The 25,632-nt window shown below is 41.1% G+C and overlaps 1 protein-coding gene across 2 annotated transcripts in view; it reads right to left on the bottom strand.

Moving 5' to 3' along the window:
* The window catches only part of fhit (fragile histidine triad diadenosine triphosphatase), a 1,159,287-nt gene that overhangs the window by 881,641 nt on the left and 252,014 nt on the right, over positions 1-25,632 (bottom strand). For both annotated transcript variants that reach the window (XM_034167503.1, XM_034167502.1), the window contains exon 2: positions 18,784-18,822. The gene's annotated coding sequence lies outside the window, so the exon portion shown is untranslated. The remainder of the gene's footprint in view (positions 1-18,783; positions 18,823-25,632) is intronic.

The following is a 25,632-nucleotide window of genomic DNA, read 5'->3' as shown; positions in this document are numbered from 1 at the left end:
TCATTCAGAACAATTACACGAATAAAGTAAACACAAGCACTACCCCCCTTCCCCCATCATGCATTGTGCAGCCGCCACATATGATATGAGCATTAATGGAACATTGACAGGTGCAGCGTGGTCAGCACCTGTGTGTTGCACAGACAACCCCTGGCTCCTCGCCGTATTGCGCTCTGGGCTGACCGCTGTTCTGTGAGCAACTCCAATAACAGTGGCCTTGACAATCAAAATTGGTTTCAGAGCAAATTACCCCCATTTGCAAGTAAATAATCGTGTTCCCTGAATACATGCTCACGTTGAATTGCACCATTTGCAAGGTCCTATAACAACGCTAACACAACCACTGTTCGCTCCATTTAACGCATCATTTTGCACGTGCTTTTATATCCATCCACATAACTGCAAACACGTGAGTGCATTAATTGTTCATCAGTGTGTCTCTGATGTGCACATCACTCTGATGTCTTCTTGTTTTCACACTATTAACAGTTCCCAGCATCACCTTTACATGTCTGCAGTGGATTAATAGCTGTAGAAACGTACGGATGCCAGCCAGGATTTTTGCGTGACTCACTGAACTTTTCCACGGTCATTTCACTTTTGACACATCTGAACGTTGGTGTGGAGGCAGATGTACACCAGGTTTTTATGCATATGCAGCCTTTGTACGAGGCCCCAGATCTGTACATGCATAAGCATTTTATGCAAGTGTGCTCCCCCGGCACGCCAGATGTGTTGGGGGAGCAGGGGAGGGGGTGCACAACACATGCGAGACACATGCACCACATGTGGCTTTTTGCAACTCCACACTCGTGGGGCACTTAGACAAATTTCATACCCAGCTTGACAGTGATCGTCTGCTGACTGTTTTTGTGATGATAGTGTGAATGGCCACACATTTTCTTAGTGTCAAACGAGCAGTGTTAGATGTTTATGTGTCAGCTGGAACACCTGCCGTGAGAGGGTCCGATGGGCTCTCACAGTGCACATTCTGTCTTTCAGCCGCTGGTGTGTGCAAATAGTTGTAGCAACAGGTGTGCAAGGTGTTGGAAGCAGCTATGATTTTACACATTTTGCATACGATTCCTGCTTCATGTGCACTTAATGCGCAGTTCGACCAAATCTGAACTATGTGTGAAGGAGCCCTTATATTTGTACATAGAGATTTTCACTGCACTGTCCTGAAGGATGTTATACCCATTTATACTTTTTTGTTTTTGCTTTATCAGTTTGCACTGACAAAGGAAAAGCCCTCTCAAATGTAACTGCACATTTTGTACAATGACAATAAAGGGCATTCTGTTCTATTCTAAACCCTACAACATTCATACAATTATTAATGTCAAAGTAAGCGATGTCAGCATCCAGAGACTAAACTCACCTGTGTGAGAAGAACGTCGACTGTGTGCTAGAATCTCTGCTCTCACTTTGGATTGCTGCATGTACCAGCGCTTCTCAAACTCACCGCTTGTGCACAATAACCAGCATGGCGAGTAAATATAATAAGCTAACCAATATAATTAGCGTGTTGCCTGTGGGGATCCATGGGCTCTAGATTGGGTAGTGTTTATAAAATAGGTCGCTGACATTTTTCAAGGGTGGCAATAAATTATAGTTTGTAGAATGAGGATGGTGTGTGAGTCCAGAATGTTTTTTAGAACATTAGACCTCAGACCTCAACAGTGTTTAGAAGAACTCAGCCCTTTTTTCCTGTTTATTAAGTATTTTAATGTTAATTTACTGTCTTAATGTATATTCAAATAATTTAGGTTCTTATCATCATATACACACTTTTAATATTATTTTTATTATTATTATTATTGCTTCTATTTTGTCATTTGATTTTTAAATGCACCACAATGTAAATAAGTGTTTTTGCACTTCCTTGTTTTATGCATGGATTTTTAATGTATTTACAATTAGATTCTGTACTTACAATCGACATAATAAACTCCCTCACACACATACGCTTTTAATATATTGATAATTGGCATGTGAATGAGGGATGTTCAAACATTTAAAAGCTGTTTTATTAAATCATTTATTTTTGCTGAGTTCCATCATCATGACATTAAGTTATCCTTATGATTCCAAATCTTAATACAGTTCAGGTTGTATGAGCGTTTGATTTTACTGTCCATTCATAAGAGCATGGAGCACTTACTTTTATTGTCCCCTCCCCTTTCTGTGACAAATTACAGCTCTTAGAGGACTGTGTCATACCTAGCAGTGGGGTGGACCTCACCTCCTCACAAAGATAGGGGTTTCTGTCCCCTCCTTACTCAGACTTGCTCTCAGACACCTCTTGAATCTCTCTTAGGCTAAGATTCCTTGCCAGGAAATTTTAGGCTAAGTTAGGAGCTCTTTGAGAGGACTTTGAGTTGCTTCATGGATACAGACCCTGAATTTGAGTTGTCTGGTAAAGATACAGATATACCCATCACTAATTGCAATAGTTTTAATTTGTGCATGATTTCATTTTAAGAGACCACTGAAATAACATATTAAACATATAGAAAATTCTATTGATGGGAAGATTTTGTTTTAGGCATAATAACAACATGCAAATGACTTGATAATTTTTACTTCAGAAAAAAAATCTCTGGGCTCATTATTAGTGTTTTTATTCTTACAGTGTTGAAATATGTTGCATGATGTTTAAGGCTGGCTTTCTTGTTGACATAAATGTATCAAATTAATAAAGTTAATTTTTTTGGTTGCCATGGTAACTGAAAAGAAAAAAAAACAACATTCCACTTCAAATGGCTCCACATCCAGGTTCCATTGACTGCATTGGTTCTACAGACTTCAGTCAAATGCATAAATTATTTCTGTCAGGGATCGACTGGGGCCTATTATTTAATATTGTACTTCCTTAGGATCCTGACAGCTAGGAGTATATACATTTTGCTGTCCAAATTACAATTTTCATTACACTCATCAGAAGAGGTGTGAACATTCCCTCCGTCCACATTCAAAACAAATTATTTGAAAGACATGAGCTTTCATTGAACATGCTCATGTGATGATTTAACATTTCACTGGGTCTTTTTTTATTCTTGTAAATGGTATAGTTAATTCAAGTTTTGGTATGATTTCAATTTATTTTATTTTTACAGTGCCATATCACAACAAAACTTCCTCAAGGCACTTCACACAAGTAAGGTCTAACCTTACCAACCCCCAGAGCAAGCACACAGGTAACAGTGGTAAGGGAAAAACTCCCTCTGATGATATTGAGGAAGAAACCTCAAGCAGACCAGACCCAGATGGGTGACCTTGTGCTTTGGCCATTCTAACAATGACAAGGTTTTGACAAAGTTTTTAACCAGCTGAAGAAACAGAAAACAGGAAAACCAGAACAGCATCAAATCAAAAGTGCATTATTCAGATGAATACATAGTCATTGGGAGGAGGTCATCCAACAATCTGGGATGCGGTGCCAGCATCCATCTATCGCGTCATCATGTAGGAGTATTACGGTATGATAGTATAGTTTATTTTGATGGTAGTCAGAAACATATCCAGTCCAAATGAACAGCTGTGTGTTCTGTGGAAAACCTCTACCTGATAATGAAAAGACAGTGACATCAATCAATCAATCAACTTTTTTCTTATATAGCGCCAAATCACAACAAACAGTTGCCCCAAGGCGCTCCACATTGCAAGGCAAGGCCATACAATAATTATGAAAAACCCCAACGGTCAAAACGACCCCCTATGAGCAAGCACTTGGCCACAATGGGAAGGAAAAACTCCCTTTTAACAGGAAGAAACCTCCAGCAGAACCAGGCTCAGGGAGGGGCAGTCTTCTGCTGAGACTGGTTGGGGCTGAGGGAAAGAACCAGGAAAAAGAGATTGATCACTAATGATTAAATGCAGAGTGATGCATACGGAGCAAAAAGAGAAAGAAACAGTGCATCATGGGAACCCCCCCACAGTCTACGTCTAAAGCAACATAACCAAGGGATGGTCCAGGGTCACCCGATCCAGCCCTAACTATAAGCCTTAGCGAAAAGGAAAGTTTTAAGCCTAATCTTAAAAGTAGAGAGGGTATCTGTCTCCCTGATCTGAATTGGGAGCTGGTTCCACAGGAGAGGAGCCTGAAAGCTGAAGGCTCTGCCTCCCATTCTACTCTTACAAACCCTAGGAACTACAAGTAAGCCCGCAGTCTGAGAGCGAAGCGCTCTAATGGGGTAATATGGTACTACGAGGTCCCTAAGATAAGATGGGACCTGATTATTCAAAACCTTATAAGTAAGAAGAAGAATTTTAAATTCTATTCTAGCATTAACAGGAAGCCAATGAAGGGAGGCCAACACGGGTGAGATATGCTCTCTCCTGCTAGTCCCCGTCAGTACTCTAGCTGCAGCATTCTGAACCAACTGAAGGCTTTTTAGGGAACTTTTAGGACAACCTGATAATAATGAATTACAATAGTCCAGCCTAGAGGAAATAAATGCATGAATTAATTTTTCAGCATCACTCTGAGACAAGACCTTTCTGATTTTAGAGATATTTCGTAAATGCAAAAAGGCAGTCCTACATATTTGTTTAATATGCGCTTTGAATGACATATCCTGATCAAAAATAACTCCAAGATTTCTCACAGTATTACTAGAGATCAGGGAAATGCCATCCAGAGTAACGATCTGGTTAGACACCATGCTTCTAAGATTTGTGGGGCCAAGTACAATAACTTCAGTTTTATCTGAGTTTAAAAGCAGGAAATTAGAGGTCATCCATGTCTTTATGTCTGTAAGACAATCCTGCAGTTTAGCTAATTGGTGTGTATCCTCTGGCTTCATGGATAGATAAAGCTGGGTATCATCTGCGTAACAATGAAAATTTAAGCAATACCGTCTAATAATACTGCCCAAGGGAAGCATGTACAAAGTGAATAAAATTGGTCCCAGCACAGAACCTTGTGGAACTCCATAATTAACTTTAGTCTGTGAAGAAGATTCCCCATTTACATGAACAAACTGTAATCTATTAGACAAATATGATTCAAACCACCGCAGCGCAATGCCTTTAATACCTATGACATGCTCTAATCTCTGTAATAAAATTTTATGGTCAACAGTATCAAAAGCAGCACTGAGGTCCAACAGAACAAGCACAGAGATAAGTCCACTGTCCGAAGTCATAAGAAGATCATTTGTAACCTTCACTAATGCTGTTTCTGTACTATGATGAATTCTAAAACCTGACTGAAACTCTTCAAATAGACCATTCCTCTGCAGGTGATCAGTTAGCTGTTTTACAACTACCCTCTCAAGAATCTTTGAGAGAAAAGGAAGGTTGGAGATTGGCCTATAATTAGCTAAGATAGCTGGGTCAAGTGATGGCTTTTTAAGTAATGGTTTAATTACTGCCACCTTAAAGGCCTGTGGTACATAACCAACTAACAAAGATAGATTGATCATATTTAAGATTGAAGCATTAAATAATGGTAGGACTTCCTTGAGCAGCCTGGCAGGAATGGGGTCTAATAAACATGTTGATGGTTTGGATGAAGTAACTAATGAAAATAACTCAGACAGAACAATCGGAGAGAAAGAGTCTAACCAAATACCGGCATCACTGAAAGCAGCCAAAGATAACGATACATCTTTGGGATGGTTATGAGTATTTTTTTCTCTAGTATTCAAAATTTTGTTAGCAAAGAAAGTCATGAAGTCATTACTAGTTAAAGTTAATGGAATACTCAGCTCAATAGAGCTCTGACTCTTTGTCAGCCTGGCTACAGTGCTGAAAAGAAACCTGGGGTTGTTCTTATTTTCTTCAATTAGTGATGAGTAGAAAGATGTCCTAGCTTCACGAAGGGCTTTCTTATAGAGCAACAAACTCTTTTTCCAGGCTAAGTGAAGATCTTCTAAATTAGTGAGACGCCATTTCCTCTCCAACTTACGGGTTATCTGCTTTAAGCTACGAGTTTGTGAGTTATACCACGGAGTCAGACACTTCTGATTTAAAGCTCTCTTTTTCAGAGGAGCTACAGCATCCAAAGTTGTCTTCAATGAGGATGTAAAACTATTGACAAGATACTCTAACTCCCTTACAGAGTTTAGGTAGCTACTCTGCACTGTGTTGGTATATGACATTAGAGAACATAAAGAAGGAATCATATCCTTAAACCTAGTTACAGCGCTTTCTGAAAGACTTCTAGTGTAATGAAACTTATTCCCCACTGCAGGGTAGTCCATCAGGGTAAATGTAAATGTTATTAAAAAATGATCAGACAAAAGGGAGTTTTCAGGGAATACTGTTAAGTCTTCTATTTCCATACCATAAGTCAGAACAAGATCTAAAATATGATTAAAGTGGTGGGTGGACTCATTTACTTTTTGAGCAAAGCCGATAGAGTCTAATAATAGATTAAATGCAGTGTTGAGGCTGTCATTCTCAGCATCTGTGTGGATGTTAAAATCGCCCACTATAATTATCTTATCTGAGCTAAGCACTAAGTCAGACAAAAGGTCTGAAAATTCACAGAGAAACTCACAGTAACGACCAGGTGGACGATAGATAATAACAAATAAAACTGGTTTTTGGGACTTCCAATTTGGATGGACAAGACTAAGAGACAAGCTTTCAAATGAATTAAAGCTCTGTCTAGGTTTTTGATTAATTAATAAGCTGGAATGGAAGATTGCTGCTAATCCTCCGCCCCGGCCCGTGCTACGAGCATTCTGACAGTTAGTGTGACTCGGGGGTGTTGACTCATTTAAACTAACATATTCATCCTGCTGTAACCAAGTTTCTGTTAGGCAGAATAAATCAATACGTTGATCAATTATTATATCATTTACCAACAGGGACTTAGAAGAAAGAGACCTAATGTTTAATAGACCACATTTAACTGTTTTAGTCTGTGGTGCAATTGAAGGTGCTATATTATTTTTTCTTTTTGAATTTTTATGCTTAAATAGATTTTTGCTAGTTATTGGTGGTCTGGGAGCAGGCACCGTCTCTACGGGGATGGGGTAATAAGGGGATGGCAGGGGAGAGAAGCTGCAGAGAGGTGTATAAGACCACAGCTCTGCCTCCTGGTCCCAACGCTAGACAGTCACAGTTTGGAGGATCCCAAAAAATTGGCCAGATTTCTAGAAATGAGAGCTGCTCCCTCTAAAGTGGGATGGATGCCGTCTCTCCTAACAAGACCAGGTTTTCCCCAGAAGCTTTGCCAATTATCTATGAAGCCCACCTTATTTTTTGGACACCACTCAGACAGCCAGCAATTCAAGGAGAACATGCGGCTAAACATGTCACTCCCGGTCTGATTGGGGAGGGGCCCAGAGAAAACTACAGAGTCCGACATTGTTTTTGCAAAGTTACACACCGATTCAATGTTAATTTTAGTGACCTCCGATTGGCGTAACCGAGTGTCATTACTGCCGACGTGAATTACACTGACATGAACACAACGAGGTTGTGATCACATCCAAAGAGCAAAGTGTAGGTCGAGAAGAATTTCTATCTATTTCTATTGGTCAAAATTGGCGAAATATAATGTTCATTTCAGGACGGGCGGCTGCCCGGCAACCATAGCAGCTGGACCCGCAATGCAAACTCCCAGACTAGTTTTAGGTGTAGGAGAAAACATGGTCTTTATTCCAGGCTCTGGTTTGGTACACGTGATCAAGCAGCGGAGCAAAGGTACAATCAGGATCAGGCAAAAACTCAGGCATGGTTGAGCAGGGGTCAGAGCCACGTGCAAACAAACACATCCAGGATGAGGCAAGAGGCATGGTCGAGTAATACAGAGCAAAAATATGATACACGGCAAGGCAAAAAACAGGACTGAGAAAGAGAGCTGGAATGTGTACAAGACAACAAACTGGCACTGGTGTGGTGACTGGGCGGAGATTAAATAGGACAGGAGTTAACAAGGTGCATGTGAGGAACAATCTAGAAAGGGGTGTGGCTAGTGAACAAAGATTAAACACTGTGCAAGATGGGGAGGAACAAAGTGCATAAAGTGAACTGATGCAGGAAACAAAGATGCATGAGCAAGTGCCAAGATAATCGACAGCAGTCACCTCAGTGCATCGATCTCCACCGTGACTCACTGCTGTTATTGTTGGTAGGTTTCCCAAAAGAAAGTAGAGGAGATAATGTTCACATCGCCATCAGTAACTGTTGTGAATTTGACAATAATGACATACTCTCTTTCTTTTTGAAGATAATTAAGCACAGTCCATGATTCAGGCTGTCCTGCTGTAATTATCACATGATGAGACAAGATCTCAGGGACTTACGTCCTCACCTCTGTCCCTATTCTTCAGAGGTGAAAGGGTGAGAAAAAAAAATCTGGTTTGCTGTGAAATTATTACAAGCTAGTTGCACAAATGGCATCGCGCCATGTGGCGCCCTTCAGCCAAAGACTCGCACAAAGCGAATCATCAGTTGTCGGTCACAGAGCTGGTAAGAAGTAGGTGCTAGGTCTTTAGTAATTTGTCCGTCATATGTTCACTTCCTGTCACTCTCACTTGTCTCTTCAAGTACAAAATCATTAGCCCCCGATGCTAATAGTCAGTTGTGTGTCGTTTTCTTAGATAACAGCCTGCAGCTGTTGTAGTTTTCACCAAGTCTCAGCTGTCTCTCCTGAAGAATCTCAGCCTGTTCTTCTTTGGAAAATCTCTCAAAATCCTTCAGATTTGATGGTCTTCTGGCATGGACTTTGGTCTTCAATTCACCACACATCTGTCATTGGGATTCAAGTCAGGGCTTTGTGCAGGTCAACCAGTAAAGTTCACTTCACTCATATCGGTAAGACTTTAATGGTACTACTCTTAGCAATACTTCTCACCGGTCTGCTACATTAATGGCATTCTTATCAGTACTTTTTAGAGAAAAAAGTGAAGGACAGAAGGAGAGAGTAAAAGGACGGGAGGACAGAGTGAAGGACAGAAGGACAGAGGGATGGACAGGAGGACAGAGTGAAGAACAATCACTTTTGGAAACATTTTAGTTATATGTACTGAATCACAAATATATAACATTTTCAACTATTTGAAATATCTGAGAAAAATACTGGACCCTTCACGATCTACAACTTTTTTGAGTCCACTGACCACTGTGCATGAGGCACATACATGAGCTGCATCTGTTTCAGCTGGTCATCTGTTATTCACTGCCATGAGCTCCATTTGTGTGCAGTGACACCATTACAGTGATCCTTCTTTGTCTGTTTTCAGGTTGGCGTGTGCAATTATTATTTGTAATGTGTTTGTTGTGTACTTGTTGTTGCGCATCTTCACAATAAATTATCATAAAAAGTTTTTTCTGTGGGATTAAAACTGAATAATCCCTTGTTCATCTATCTAATCTCCATGCAGCCCTAACTGCAGGGAGGAAGTGGCATTAAAATATGCTACAAATCAAAGTTACCAACTTTGTGTTATCTATTAGTTATTCATTATATGCTGTTATTTCCAAATTCAATTCAGTTTCATGTCACTTTTTAGCATATGTTCTGCAGTATATGTTGCACCAGAGTATAAGTCACACTTGTGAAAAACAAAAACAAATAAATAAATAAAAAAAAATGCTTCTTGAAGAGGAAAAAATATATATAGATGTTACAACAGAGTATGTCACACTCTTTCTGTATATGCAACATACATACTTTTTCCTGAGGGCAACTTTTATATCCCGAAAGCAAGCAAGATGAACAGATAACGTGCATGACAACATATTAGATGTTATTTGATGCAGTTTGAACAACAGAAAACATCATATGAACATTGATTACTCACTGACAGTGTTGGAAACACTTCAGTAAAAACATGAGTCCATTTGAGTTGATTTTTTATCAAACTCAGTTCCCAAATGTTTATTGAGTGTTGTTAGAAGGAAAGGTGATGTAACACAGTGGTAAACATTGCACTGTCCCAGCTTTTTTGAAACCTGTTGCAGGCATCCTCAAAATGAGCAAATATTTGCACAAAAATAATAAAGTTTATCAGTTTGAACATTAAATATCTTGTCTTTGTGGTGTATTCAACTGAATATAGGTTGAAGAGGATTTGAAAATCATTGTATTCTGTTTTTATTTACATTATACACAACGTCCCAACTTCATTGGAATTGGGGTTGTAATGTACCTGTCCTGGTGGTGGTCTCTGTGTTTGTAATGTGACACGTCTTGTGCATTGACTCATCATTTGTGTCTCTGGTCAGCTGGTGGGAGGCACCTGCCTGTGCTGTGTGCGTTCAGACGTGGCTGTCCGGCCCCACATGTGATCATGTCTGTACATACATAAAAGCATTTTATGCAAGTGCCCCCCCACCACCACCACTCGCCCCATGTGTAATGGGGAACAGGGTGGGGGGCGAAACACACATATGTCACATGTGTTTTTTTTGGGGGGGGGGGGGGGGGGGGCCTGATGGACACGTGTGAGACATATGCACCCATCCCAGACTTGTTACTTTTTGCAATGCCACACTTGTGGGGGCACATAGACAAATTTCACATCCAGCTCGAAAGTGATCGTCTGATCACTGTTTTTGTGCTAACAGTGCAAATGGCCACACATTTTCTAAGTGTCAGGTGGTGTGTCAGCGGTGTTGGAGGTTCATGTGTGTCACCTGGACACTTGCCGCAAAAGGGATCTAATGGGCTCTCACAGGGCACACTCTATCTTTCAGTCGCTGGTGTGTGCACAATAGTTGTAGTGACACATGTACGAGGTATTGGAGGTAGCTCAGATTTTTCACGAATGGCATGCAATTCCTCCTTCATGTGCTAGTCGGCTTAAATCGTGTTATGTGTGAAGGGGCCCTTAACAAAGTGTCTTTTCTTTATTGTGTGCCATGATACCCTGTGATTAAAGCCAAGTGGGGAAAATAGCAGCGATATGTGGATGTTAAATTCCTTATTCAGTTTGATGCAGTGCATGAAGTGTGAGAGAAAAAGATTTATAGAGTAAGGCAATTACACTAAGCCTACTGCAGCAGCCCTTATTTAGCTGAATGGTAAGATCGCTTTGCTTGAACGAGCACTAATTACTGAAGCTTATAGGAGGCTTACACTAATCTTGATTGAATTTCTAAGTGTGATGTGAAATCTTGGCATCCAACTTTTTCCACTGACAAAGGAGCAACTTTTAAAGCCTATGTTTCTAAACAGGTTCTACCTAATGAGTATGCAAACAAATCCAACTGCCACATTAGCATGTCCTCACGTGGTGCGATTAAATCAGCGCCGTGTCACTTGGCTGACATAGAATGCTCAGTGAGGTGGTGACTGTGCAGGGGATCTCATAAAGAAGTGAAGGCAAACGCTGAAAAGCCAAAGGTCTGAGACACCTCGAAAACATCCACAGGAACATAAACAGTGGCACCATACTGGGACCACCATCACAGTGACTATATGTCCCCTCTTTGTCTCAAAGACAGAGTGCTGCTCAGCTTCTTGGAAGACCCGAACACACAGTCTAAGCGCTCGAGGACTCTGATCTACAACTTATGGTTATCCTACCACTGCACACTATCAGTTACACGTGGTTGTTTCAGTTGAAACTTTAAGTTATTGCATATTCTGTCATTCTTGTGGTGTTCTTTTTTTTTTTTGTTGCCGTATTTGAAAGGTCACAGCAGACAACCAGCACACCAACTCTGGTCAGAAGTGCTGGTTGTCTGAGACTTTTCTTTTTGAGGAAACTCAAGCGGACTGGACTCCCCCCACAACTACTTGTGAACTTTTATAAGAGCACAATCGAAAGTATCCTTTGTCTCTGCATGACTGTATGGTATTCCAGCTGTACAGTGCAAGACAGAAAGGACCTGACCCGGGAGGTGAGAACAGCGCAGAGGATCATTGGAAGTCCACTCCCAGATCTGAACTCAGTGTATGCTGACCGCCTACGCAAGAAAGCTAACAGCATTACCAAGGATCCCACCCACCCAGGATATGATCTTTTTGTTCCTCTTCCTTCTGGACGGAGATACCGAACAATAAAATCTTGGACTAGGAGGCTAAGGAACAGTTTCTTTCCCAGAGCTGTATCATCCATCACTCCTTCTGCATTACATCAAACTTACAAATAAATACCGTCATATGGTGTCTTCCTTTGTTAAAGAGGTACTACTATGAATTTCGTTGCATCATATATAAGGACAATAAAAGCTCAATTCAATTCAATTTAACAACTTATTAATTTATACCTTGCACTAATTCCATATCTTGCACTACTTTCTCTTTGTCATTTTGCACCATTTGTACGTTGCTATTATTATTATTTTGTATTTTTATGTTCCTATTTTATTATACCAAAGTGCTGTATGTTGTCTTCTTTTGTAATATGTTATTGTATGCTGTTGTATGTTTTCCTCTGTTGTCTTTTGTTGTCATATGTTGTGTTCTTTTGTTAAGAGGTACCACATGGAATTTTGCTGTATTTTATACAATGACAATAAAGCTCAATTCAATTCAAGTTTCTTCCTATAAAACAACCAAATATAGGCAGTTTTTTTCCTAACCATTGTGTGTGTTCATGGGTGCTGAGGTCGGGACCTTCGTCAAGTCTTGTGCATCAATTAAAAGTTAATTGTGATTTGGTGGTGGGAGATTAATTTAATTTAATTAGCTTATAATGCGCCAAATCACAGCAAAAGCCATCTCAAGGCGCCTTACATAAAACAAGTCAACATAAAATTGAATAAATAATTAAAAATGAAAAAAATTCAAATACATAAATAAAAACAGAAGTAAAAGAATAAAACAAATAAAAATAAAAACTATCCATAAGAAAGAGAATAAAAATTGGTTTTGAGTCTTGACCTAAAAATGTCCACGGACTCAGACTGCCTCACGGTCGCAGGAAGACTGTTCCACAGGGTGGGTGCACGATACGAAAAGGCTCTTTGACCTGCTGACTTCTTCTTCACCCTGGAAACACAGAGAAGTCCTGCATCCTGCAACCGCAAAGCCCGGGCCGGCACGTAGAGTTCCACCAGATCAGCCAAATAAGATGGCGCCAGTCCATGAACAACCTTATAAGTCAATAGCAAAACCTTAAAATCTGCTCTCACAGAGACAGGGAGCCAGTGCAAAGATGCCAAAATGGGTGTGATATGTTCAGACCTTCTGCTACGTGTCAGAAGTCTGGCGGCAGCGTTCTGAACTAGCTGAAGACCCTAATGCTGGACTGTGGTAACCCTGAAAATAGAACATTACAATAATCTAGTCTAGAAGAAACAAAAGCATGAATCAGGGTCTCAGCATCAGCCATGGACAGGATGGGGTGGATCCTCGCTATATTTCTCAGATGGAAAAAAGCAGTCCTAGTAACATCCCTGATGTGGAGGTCTAAAGACATCGTGGGATCAAAAATTACCCCAAGGTTCCTCATTTTGTCCGTATGATGTATGACACACGAACCCAGGCTGAGTGCCAGCTGGTCAAACTGATGCCGATGTCTCGCTGGACCAAGAACCATCATTTCAGTCTTATCAAAGTTTAAAAATAGGAAGTTACTAGACACCCAACTTCTCACTGATAGAAGACAGTCCTCCAGGGATTTTATGGGAGTGAGATTTCCCACAGTTATCGGCATGTACAACTGAGCATCATCAGCATAACAATGAAAGGCAATCCCAAAACTCCGCAGTATACGCCCAAGGGGTGCCACATACAGAGAGAAAAGCAAGGGGCCTAAAACAGATCTCTGTGGAACCGCAAATCTCATGTCAGCAAGGTCAGAGGTAGTGCCATTATACAAGACACATTGAGAACGACTGGACAGATATGACGTCTACCAGGCAAGGGCACTTCCAGTAATCCTCAAAAAATTCTCCAACCTATTGAGCAAAATATGATGATCCACGGTATCAAATGCAGCACTGAGATCTAACAACACCAAAACCATAGTGGTGTTTGAGTCCATTGCTCGCAGAAGATCATTCACTACTTTAGTGAGCGCTGTCTCTGTGGAGTGATATTTCCTAAAAGCAGACTGCAGCAGCTCAAAAAGATCATTCTCAGTAAGGTGGTCTATGAGCTGCCGTGAAACCACCTTTTCTAAAATTTTGGAACAGAATGACAGATTTGATATCGGCCTGTAATTTTTCAATACACTAGGGTCAAGATTAGATTTCTTAAGTAATGGTTTAATCACTGCTGATTTAAAACATTTCGGAACAGATCCAGAGGTTAATGACAGATTAATAATTTCCAGCAAGTCAGCCCAAGAGCAGGCCACAGGTCCTTAAACAATTTTATTGGTATGGGATCAAATAAACAGGTTGTGCTTTTTGTAGATGCCACAAGTTCCGTCAGCACACCCAATGAAATACTATTAAATTTTGTCAATCTAGGTAACATCTCAATGGTAGCAGGTTTTAATGGCTGGGCCGAGGCGTACTGAGATATGCTCAGCCTAATATCTTATATTTTCTTCTCAAAATAATCCAAGAAATCCTGTGCTGAAAAGGGAGAACGACTAACAGTTGGCTGCCCGTGAATAAGAAATGTGACCGTGTCAAACAAAAACTTTGAGTTATGTTTGTTTTTACTGATCAAATCAGAGTAGTAGGTCCGCTTCGTGGCCAGTATTGCATGCTTATAATCTAAAATAGCATCCTGCCACACAAGGGGGAACACCTCTAATTTGGAACAATGCCATTTCCGTTCCAAACCTCTAGCCTTCTGCCTGAGGTCACGCAAATAATTATTGAACCAAGGTGACTGTGCCTTAGGAGGGCATGACCTTAAAAGAGGAGGTGCAATGTGCCTTAGGAGGGCGTGACCTTAAAAGAGGAGGTGCAATCTTATAATCTTAAAATATCAGGTAGTCTGGCCTCAAGTTCAGTCATAGTTGAGGGTTTAATACGACGCCACAGTTGTAGACAAGGTTGTTGTTCCACTAAACGCGGCAGTGTAAATGTAAACCTGATAAGTGAATGGTCAGAGACTATAGATGCGAGAGGCAAAATGTCAATATTTGTGACAGCAAACCCACGTGCAAGAACCAGATCCAGGGTATGTGTGTTAGGTCCTGAAGAGGACCCAACACACATAGCAGATAAATTTAGTTTGGAGATAAATTTAGTTTAACAAATGTACAGGTTGAATCATTTATATACCTGAAAACGTTAATTTTATGATGTTTAACGTCAGTGATTTTGGGGGATGGGGTGTAAATATACTTGTACAACCCCTGGCAAAAATTATGGAATCACTGGCCTCAGAGGATGTTCATTCAGTTGTTTAATTTTGTAGAAAAAAAGCAGATCACAGACATGACACAAAACTAAAGTCATTTCAAATGGCAACTTTCTGGCTTTAAGAAACACTATAAGAAATCAAGAAAAAAAGATTGTGGCAGTCAGTAACTGTTACTTTTTTAGACCAAGCAGAGGAAAAAAATATGGAATCACTCAATTCTGAGGAAAAAATTATGGAATCACCCTGTAAATTTTCATCCCCCAAATTAACACCTGCATCAAATCAGATCTGCTCATTGACATTGACCCTATGCCATGACATTGACCCTATGTGTCTTTTTGCAAGGAATGTTTTTGCAGTTTTTACTCTATGGCAAGATGCATTATCATCTTGAAAAATGATTTCATCATCCCCAAACATCCTTTCAATTGTCCAAAATATCAACATAAACTTGTGCATTTATTGATGATGTAATGACAGCCATCTCCCCAGTGCCTTTACCTGACATGCAGCCCCGTATCATCAATGACTGTGGAAATTTACATGTTCTCTTCAGGCAGTCATCTTTATAAATCTCATTGGACTGCACCAAACAAAAGTTCCAGCATCATCACCTTGCCCAATGCAGATTCGAGATTCATCACTGAATATGACTTTCATCCAGTCATCCACAGTCCACGATTGCTTTTCCTTAGCCCATTGTAACCTTGTTTTTTTCTGTTTAGGTGTTAATGATGGCCTTTCGTTTAGCTTTTCTGTATGTAAATCCCATTTCCTTTAGGCGGTTTCTTACAGTTCGGTCACAGACGTTGACTCCAGTTTCCTCCCATTTGTTCCTCATTTGTTTTGTTGTACATTTTTCGATTTTTGAGGCCGGTGATTCCATAATTTTTGCCAGGGGTTGTATGATGTGCTTTACACCACACTGCCATTGTAGTCAACCCTGAATGCAATTGGATGCTAAATAATTAAAGAAAAACTACGACGTCCAATCAGGCATATTGTCAGTAGTTTTGATGGGTTTGCTTGAACCCTCTGGGGTCCATGGACGGAACTGCAGGGATGTTTAAGTGTACTTCTCATCCAGGGCCAGTGCTAAGGAGTAGCTTGGAGTTTCTGTAGCAACACCACAATTTGGCCTAGCAACTGCAAAGCAAACCCAAGATTTTGTGTGTATATATGAGCACACACACATAAGTCATTTAGAACAGATTTAATGTAATTTATATCAAATGCAGATAACATTAAAACTTTCAGCTGAAACACTAACAAAGGTTCTCCAGTGGAGATGGACAATGCTCCAATGATTACTGGGGAGGATTAGAACAATGATGAGGAACAAGTACCTGCATCAGGACCAGCTGTGGACAGTCTCTACTTCGAGCTGAGGTGGAACCATCTCTGTCCCCTCCTCGACACCATATCTGACATCAGCCAGTGATGGACAAAAGTGCCCCATATTGAGGAAATCTCTGGCCAAAATGTACAGACTGCAAATTGTGTCTTACAGTTGCCAATAGAATGAACAGGACACTTTGCTGGAAAACTCAGTGACCATGGACTGTGCATTTTGTTCTGCTTCCAGAGATTTTACTCATGAAAAGTTGTGGGTTCCCTAAAGAAACTGCGCTCACGCACGGTGAGTTTAGCACACGGGTTAAAGCTGCAAAGGAATATAATCAGGGAATATATGCAAGCTGTTGGCTGTTGCTTTACACTGTATGTCAAATCATCACCCAATGAGGGCGCAGGGAACCTCAAACAGGGGCAATTTTATTGATCTTTTTCACAGAAATGGCAAATTTGACAAAAGTGTGTCAAAGAAATATCAAACAATCCTAGAAAGCCAAGTACATGCACCAGGGCATTAAGATGAGATAACTTTGTCGTGAGGGATCAAATCAGTGCAGGAACAACAGGAACCTGGAGTTTTCACACTGATGTGGATGAAGGCAAAGACAGTATTAAAAAAGAGCTAATGTTCAAAGTGTGGGTATGCACATAAATGTCACATGCATCCGTCTCCATGGCAACATTCAGATGTATCAAAAGTGAAATGACCGTGGAAATGTGCGGTGCGACACGCAAAAATCCTGGTGACATACACACATTTATACAGCTATTGTGCCATCTCTGACACACAGAGGTGATGCTGGAAGCCGTTAATAGTGTGAAAACAAGAAGTTACCAGAGTGACGTGGACATCAGAGACACACTGAAGAACAATTAACACACCCAAGTGATGCATAAAATGGCACTAAGAGTGGCTGTGTTAGCGTTATCAGAGGACCTTGTAAATGGTGCAATCCAACGTAAGCATGTATTCAGGGAATGCGAGGATTTACTTGAAAATGATGATAGTTGGTTAACAAGCCGAGTTGTCTGACTACGCTGCACTTCCTACCAACAGGGGCATTCCACAGGAGCTGGGTGATCAGTCAAGAGTGTGCCAGTCAATCTTGAGCCAAGCCATGCCAGCTGGTTGGAACACAGTCATTCAAATGTCATCCAGGTACATCACATTCCAACAGTAAAGATCAATTTCAAGCGAGAGCCGGTTTCTTTAATGTAATCGGAGCTATTAACTGCACACATGTTGCTATAAAGGCACCATCACATGATGAATTTGTTTGTTTGTTTGTTAATAGGAAACCATTTCATTCCATTAATTTTCAAATCAAATGTGATGTGCAAATGCACGCTGGAGGCTGACACGGTGTGCAATGGATGGCTGCTTGGTGCTTAAATAGTTTATTTTTGTAATTGTTCCAAACAAAAACCAGCACGGCCACATTTGGGCATGTACACATTCAAATATGTTTTTTGTTGTTATGATTAGGGGTGGTGGCCAAGTGGTTAATGCGCTTGGTTTCAGTGCAGAAGGTTCTGGGTTCAAATCCCACCCCTGCCACATTTCTCCATGTAATGTGGAGTTGTGTCAGGAAGGGCATCCGGCGTAAAACCTGTGCAGATCCACCTTGGATTTGCTGTGGCGACCCCGAGTGCAAACAAGGGAGCAGCCGAAGGGACTTACTATTGTTAATGTGTGTTCTTTTTTCTTGAAGGTGGAGCTAGAGAGCTTCTTAACAGGCCCTCGACTGTCTTCCTGTGTTCAGTATTTGTCAAGGAATGCACGTGTAAAGTTATGAATGTCACACACTGTCAGCTGCCGTGCACCTAAGGGCCCGGTCACATCATCAGCTGATACTGATGAACTTTAAGCATATGATAAAATTTTGTTTGTATGAGGGCATTTAGAACTTTTTCTATGCATAGTTTGATACCAAGATCCAAATTTCACTGGAATACAAATGGAAACCTGGTGCTGAATTAGATTTTTGTGACAAAAATAGTTGCATTTATTTTATAAACTTTCTATGAATATGTTTGTGTTATTCTAATCATGGTGTTGCCTAAAACACAATGTAAGTTTGTTTGAATATAACTTCACTTTAAACAACTGATTAAAAATCGAACTATTCTCAAAGGCCTTCAACATGTGGTTGACATCTACATCCAACTTTGATTTTGTACCTTATGTTTTTGGTCGTGACTGTGTACAACAAGAACGTGGAGAAAGCACCTGCTGTGGTTCCACTCCTTACCTGATGATGGCAGTGCTTGACTGGTCTGTGGTTTGCAGACTGCAAGAGAACAGAGAAGAAGGAATCAATCCAAAGCCAGCGTGTAAATATGGACTGACAGTTTTATGAACGAGGATATCGTTTCACAGTGATCCAGGTTAATATGGGCGTGTCCACAGAAGGCGACACCTTTGGTGAGGTCAGAATCAGTGGCTGATTTGTTCTGTTTCAGTGCTGCTCACACTGTTTAACACAACGACCTGTGACTCAGACAGCCGACATCAGAGGTTTAAACATTTCTGGTACTGCTGTTTGATTTCAGATTAAATCCCCTTTCACACAGGGTCCACTTCAAGTTGCGTTGTGCGGCGTCATGACAACACCACATGGAAGCAACCCAGTGCCGAGACGATGTAGCTCAACACCACAACAGTGTGAGGAACGCAACGGACGAAGCAAATCGGAAGGCAAAAATTAAACATTGAATTTTTTGCGTCCTGTGCTCGTTGCAGAAATTAAGTGGTTTCAGCGCATCTCGAGGTCAAAGGAGGAAAGATAAACTATAACAGAACTCAGAGCACAGACCAGCACAAGAACAAATATAAAATAGAAGAGGAATCAGAGTGCACAGTCTGGCTGCAGCCAAACAGTCATACTGTTCCTGTTAATGACCCAGAATATATATTTCTTGAAAAAAATCAGTTTTGGGTGAGTGTGTTTAATGTTGATGATCCCACTTGGGCTTCGTGAGCGACTGTCTAGAAATTCTGATAGCTGGTCCAAATTGGAAACTGATATTGAATCATATCATTACCGGTAACTCCATCAGGCAAAGAAGGGTTACACAGGTCCTTTGACTTTTCCTGCCCTGAGCGGTTTCATTGTTAGTGATCGCACCAACATTTGGTGGTACCCTAACCCTGGTACTGAAGATAAGGAACATCCTGACAGACAGAATATGACAGAGACCTTTTCTAAATCCATCTGCCTAACTGAGTAGTTTTGGGTAACAAACATATGCACATGATACTGGGGGGGTTGGATGATCTGACCATGCACAACTGACCATGTACCTGACTGAAAAATGCATGAAGTGTGAAGATTGATATACATGCCAATGAACTGCTGCCTGCATATTCGTGTTCATTTTCATAGAGTGCTCTGAGTGACCTGCTCAGATTTGTGATGCAGTAAATGGAGCTTTGCTGTGCTGAAGAGAAATTCAGACTTCAGAAAACTGCAGAGAAATGTACCCACTTCAGCAGAGGACAGTGAAAAACAGTGCCAGCAAAAACCTCTGGACACACCTCATGGTGTAAATGTGTTATAATGAAACATCCCAAGAGAAATAATCTAAGAAAACAGATTATTACTCTTTCAAGGCCTGCTGCGTTGTGTGCATCACTGTGTTCTGTCTGTGTCACCGCAGGGGTTTCCTTATGTTCCAATCCACATGAAGGCCTGTTTTTGACCATTTATATTTACCCTGTAATGTATTCTCCACCGATTCAGGTGGCCTTCTTTTCCACCCTAATGAATGTTGGAACAGTGGGAAACAAGGTCACTGAATATTACTATTTCTGCATACCCCAGGTAAACCACTGGAACCAATCTTTTTGAGGAACTTGAGAGTATATGAACTCTGTTTTTACCCCCAAGAATTCCCAAACTCATCATGAAAGTGGATTCAATGGGGCTGCTGCAAGACCAAAGAAAAAACAAACAAACTGGGAACTATGGCTTTGAACACTGAGTGTGAAGTTTGAAATTAAAGGGGTGATGATGATGTCATCAGTGCATATGGCACACAAGTAGGTTGTAAGATGAAGGAGAAAGAGGACTTATGGAGCCAGTTAGACAAGGTGGTCGTGAGTGAAACGAAACATGAAAGAGTGGTGACTGGAGCAGACGTCAGTGGGCATACTGGTGAAGGCAACAGATGTTATGAGGAGCTGATGGGTAGATATGATGGCATTACTATCATCATCATTCTAGGATGTCTTGATGACATCACTATATACTGGCAAGACATGTAGTACATGATCGAAAAGCACATTTTTTCAGTAACCGTGAAAATAGAAGGGTAGCACAGGGGTCTGAAATCTTGACTGACAAGAGTGATTTTTGCCTCATCTCCCAACAAATCAAAATTTTTTGGAACTGCAAAACATATCTAACCCTTAAAATGAATGAATAAAAAAAATTAATAGAGATTACAAAGTTTTATACACAAGCTAAAGAAGACCTCTAACGGTCGAAACATCGCGACGGAGCACTTTTATCAGCTAACTTTCATCAGCGTTGGCAAGCTAACTAGCTTGCTAACGCTTTCGTTTTTATTTTATTTTTTAGCACTGTTGTCGTGCTGCTCCACAGCCTGTCCAGTGGATTTTTATTTTATTTTAGCACTGTTGTCGTGTGTTACCTGTGCTGCTCCACAGCCTGCCCAGTGGATTTTTATTTTATTTTAGCACTGTTGTCGTGTGTTACCTGTGCTGCTCCACAGCCTGTCCAGTGGATTTTTATTTTATTTTAGCACTGTTGTCGTGCGTTACCTGTGCTGCTCCACAGCCTGTCCAGTGGATTTTTATTTTATTTTTTAGCACTGTTGTCGTGCGTTACCTGTGCTGCTCCACAGCCTGTCCAGTGGATTTTTATTTTATTTTAGCACTGTTGTCGTGTGTTACCTGTGCTGCTCCACAGCCTGTCCAGTGGATTTTTATTTTATTTTAGCACTGTTGTCGTGTGTTACCTGTGCTGCTCCACAGCCTGTCCAGTGGATTTTTATTTTATTTTTAGCACTGTTGTCGTGTGTTACCTGTGCTGCTCCACAGCCTGTCCAGTGGATTTTTATTTTATTTTAGCACTGTTGTCGTGTGTTACCTGTGCTGCTCCACAGCCTGTCCAGTGGATTTTTATTTTATTTTAGCACTGTTGTCGTGTGTTACCTGTGCTGCTCCACAGCCTGTCCAGTGGATTTTTATTTTATTTTAGCACTGTTGTCGTGTGTTACCTGTGCTGCTCCACAGCCTGTCCAGTGGATTTTTATTTTATTTTAGCACTGTTGTCGTGTGTTACCTGTGCTGCTCCACAGCCTGTCCAGTGGATTTTTATTTTATTTTTAGCACTGTTGTCGTGTGTTACCTGTGCTGCTCCACAGCCTGTCCAGTGGATTTTTATTTTATTTTTTAGCACTGTTGTCGTGTGTTACCTGTGCTGCTCCACAGCCTGTCCAGTGGATTTTTATTTTATTTTAGCACTGTTGTCGTGTGTTACCTGTGCTGCTCCACAGCCTGTCAGTGGATTTTTATTTTATTTTAGCACTGTTGTCGTGTGTTACCTGTGCTGCTCCACAGCCTGTCCAGTGGATTTTTATTTTATTTTAGCACTGTTGTCGTGTGTTACCTGTGCTGCTCCACAGCCTGTCCAGTGGATTTTTATTTTATTTTAGCACTGTTGTCGTGTGTTACCTGTGCTGCTCCACAGCCTGCCCAGTGGATTTTTATTTTATTTTAGCACTGTTGTCGTGTGTTACCTGTGCTGCTCCACAGCCTGTCCAGTGGATTTTTATTTTATTTTAGCACTGTTGTCGTGCGTTACCTGTGCTGCTCCACAGCCTGCCCAGTGGATTTTTATTTTATTTTAGCACTGTTGTCGTGTGTTACCTGTGCTGCTCCACAGCCTGCCCAGTGGATTTTTATTTTATTTTAGCACTGTTGTCGTGTGTTACCTGTGCTGCTCCACAGCCTGCCAGTGGATTTTTATTTTATTTTAGCACTGTTGTCGTGTGTTACCTGTGCTGCTCCACAGCCTGTCCAGTGGATTTTTATTTTATTTTAGCACTGTTGTCGTGTGTTACCTGTGCTGCTCCACAGCCTGTCCAGTGGATTTTTATTTTATTTTTAGCACTGTTGTCGTGTGTTACCTGTGCTGCTCCACAGCCTGTTCAGTGGATTTTTATTTTATTTTAGCACTGTTGTCGTGTGTTACCTGTGCTGCTCCACAGCCTGTCCAGTGGATTTTTATTTTATTTTAGCACTGTTGTCGTGTGTTACCTGTGCTGCTCCACAGCCTGCCCAGTGGATTTTTATTTTATTTTAGCACTGTTGTCGTGTGTTACCTGTGCTGCTCCACAGCCTGTCCAGTGGATTTTTATTTTATTTTAGCACTGTTGTCGTGTGTTACCTGTGCTGCTCCACAGCCTGTCCAGTGGATTTTTATTTTATTTTTAGCACTGTTGTCGTGTGTTACCTGTGCTGCTCCACAGCCTGTCCAGTGGATTTTTATTTTATTTTTAGCACTGTTGTCGTGTGTTACCTGTGCTGCTCCACAGCCTGCCCAGTGGATTTTTATTTTATTTTAGCACTGTTGTCGTGTGTTACCTGTGCTGCTCCACAGCCTGTCCAGTGGATTTTTATTTTATTTTAGCACTGTTGTCGTGTGTTACCTGTGCTGCTCCACAGCCTGTCCAGTGGATTTTTATTTTATTTTAGCACTGTTGTCGTGTGTTACCTGTGCTGCTCCACAGCCTGTCCAGTGGATTTTTATTTTATTTTAGCACTGTTGTCGTGTGTTACCTGTGCTGCTCCACAGCCTGTCCAGTGGATTTTTATTTTATTTTTAGCACTGTTGTCGTGCGTTACCTGTGCTGCTCCACAGCCTGTCCAGTGGATTTTTATTTTATTTTTTAGCACTGTTGTCGTGCGTTACCTGTGCTGCTCCACAGCCTGTCCAGTGGATTTTTATTTTATTTTAGCACTGTTGTCGTGCGTTACCTGTGCTGCTCCACAGCCTGTCCAGTGGATTTTTATTTTATTTTTTAGCACTGTTGTGCGTTACCTGTGCTGCTCCACAGCCTGTCCAGTGGATTTTTATTTTATTTTTTAGCACTGTTGTCGTACCTGTGCTGCTCCACAGCCTGTCCAGTGGATTTTTATTTTATTTTAGCACTGTTGTCGTGCGTTACCTGTGCTGCTCCACAGCCTGTCCAGTGGATTTTTATTTTATTTTTTAGCACTGTTGTCGTACCTGTGCTGCTCCACAGCCTGTCCAGTGGATTTTTATTTTATTTTAGCACTGTTGTCGTGTGTTACCTGTGCTGCTCCACAGCCTGTCCAGTGGATTTTTATTTTATTTTTTAGCACTGTTGTCGTGCGTTACCTGTGCTGCTCCACAGCCTGTCCAGTGGATTTTTATTTTATTTTAGCACTATTGTCGTGTGTTACCTGTGCTGCTCCACAGCCTGTCCAGTGGATTTTTATTTTATTTTTTAGCACTGTTGTCGTACCTGTGCTGCTCCACAGCCTGTCCAGTGGATTTTTATTTTATTTTAGCACTGTTGTCGTGTGTTACCTGTGCTGCTCCACAGCCTGTCCAGTGGATTTTTATTTTATTTTTTAGCACTGTTGTCGTGCGTTACCTGTGCTGCTCCACAGCCTGTCCAGTGGATTTTTATTTTATTTTTTAGCACTGTTGTCGTACCTGTGCTGCTCCACAGCCTGTCCAGTGGATTTTTATTTTATTTTAGCACTGTTGTCGTGTGTTACCTGTGCTGCTCCACAGCCTGTCCAGTGGATTTTTATTTTATTTTAGCACTGTTGTCGTGTGTTACCTGTGCTGCTCCACAGCCTGTCCAGTGGATTTTTATTTTATTTTAGCACTGTTGTCGTGTGTTACCTGTGCTGCTCCACAGCCTGTCCAGTGGATTTTTATTTTATTTTAGCACTGTTGTCGTGTGTTACCTGTGCTGCTCCACAGCCTGTCCAGTGGATTTTTATTTTATTTTAGCACTGTTGTCGTGCGTTACCTGTGCTGCTCCACAGCCTGTCCAGTGGATTTTTATTTTATTTTTTAGCACTGTTGTCGTGCGTTACCTGTGCTGCTCCACAGCCTGTCCAGTGGATTTTTATTTTATTTTTTAGCACTGTTGTCGTACCTGTGCTGCTCCACAGCCTGTCCAATGGATTTTTATTTTATTTTAGCACTGTTGTCGTGTGTTACCTGTGCTGCTCCACAGCCTGTCTAGTGGATTTTTATTTTATTTTTTAGCACTGTTGTCGTGTGTTACCTGTGCTGCTCCACAGCCTGTCCAGTGGATTTTTATTTTATTTTTAGCACTGTTGTCGTGTGTTACCTGTGCTGCTCCACAGCCTGTCCAGTGGATTTTTATTTTATTTTTAGCACTGTTGTCGTGCGTTACCTGTGCTGCTCCACAGCCTGTCCAGTGGATTTTTATTTTATTTTTTAGCACTGTTGTCGTACCTGTGCTGCTCCACAGCCTGTCCAGTGGATTTTTATTTTATTTTAGCACTGTTGTCGTGTGTTACCTGTGCTGCTCCACAGCCTGTCTAGTGGATTTTTATTTTATTTTAGCACTGTTGTCGTGTGTTACCTGTGCTGCTCCACAGCTTGTCCAGTGGATTTTTATTTTATTTTAGCACTGTTGTCGTGCGTTACCTGTGCTGCTCCACAGCTTGTCCAGTGGATTTTTATTTTATTTTAGCACTGTTGTCATGCGTTACCTGTGCTGCTCCACAGCCTGTCCAATGGATTTTTATTTTATTTTAGCACTGTTGTCGTGTGTTACCTGTGCTGCTCCACAGCCTGTCCAATGGATTTTTATTTTATTTTAGCACTGTTGTCGTGCGTTACCTGTGCTGCTCCACAGCCTGTCCAGTGGATTTTTATTTTATTTTAGCACTGTTGTCGTGCGTTACCTGTGCTGCTCCACAGCCTGTCCAGTGGATTTTTATTTTATTTTTTAGCACTGTTGTCGTGCGTTACCTGTGCTGCTCCACAGCCTGTCCAGTGGATTTTTTTTTTATTTTTTAGCACTGTTGTCGTACCTGTGCTGCTCCACAGCCTGCCCAG

The sequence above is a fragment of the Thalassophryne amazonica genome, chromosome 3, assembly GCF_902500255.1.
Source record: "Thalassophryne amazonica chromosome 3, fThaAma1.1, whole genome shotgun sequence".
Classification (NCBI taxonomy): domain Eukaryota; kingdom Metazoa; phylum Chordata; class Actinopteri; order Batrachoidiformes; family Batrachoididae; genus Thalassophryne; species Thalassophryne amazonica.
This window is presented reverse-complemented; position numbering and strand designations above follow the sequence as displayed.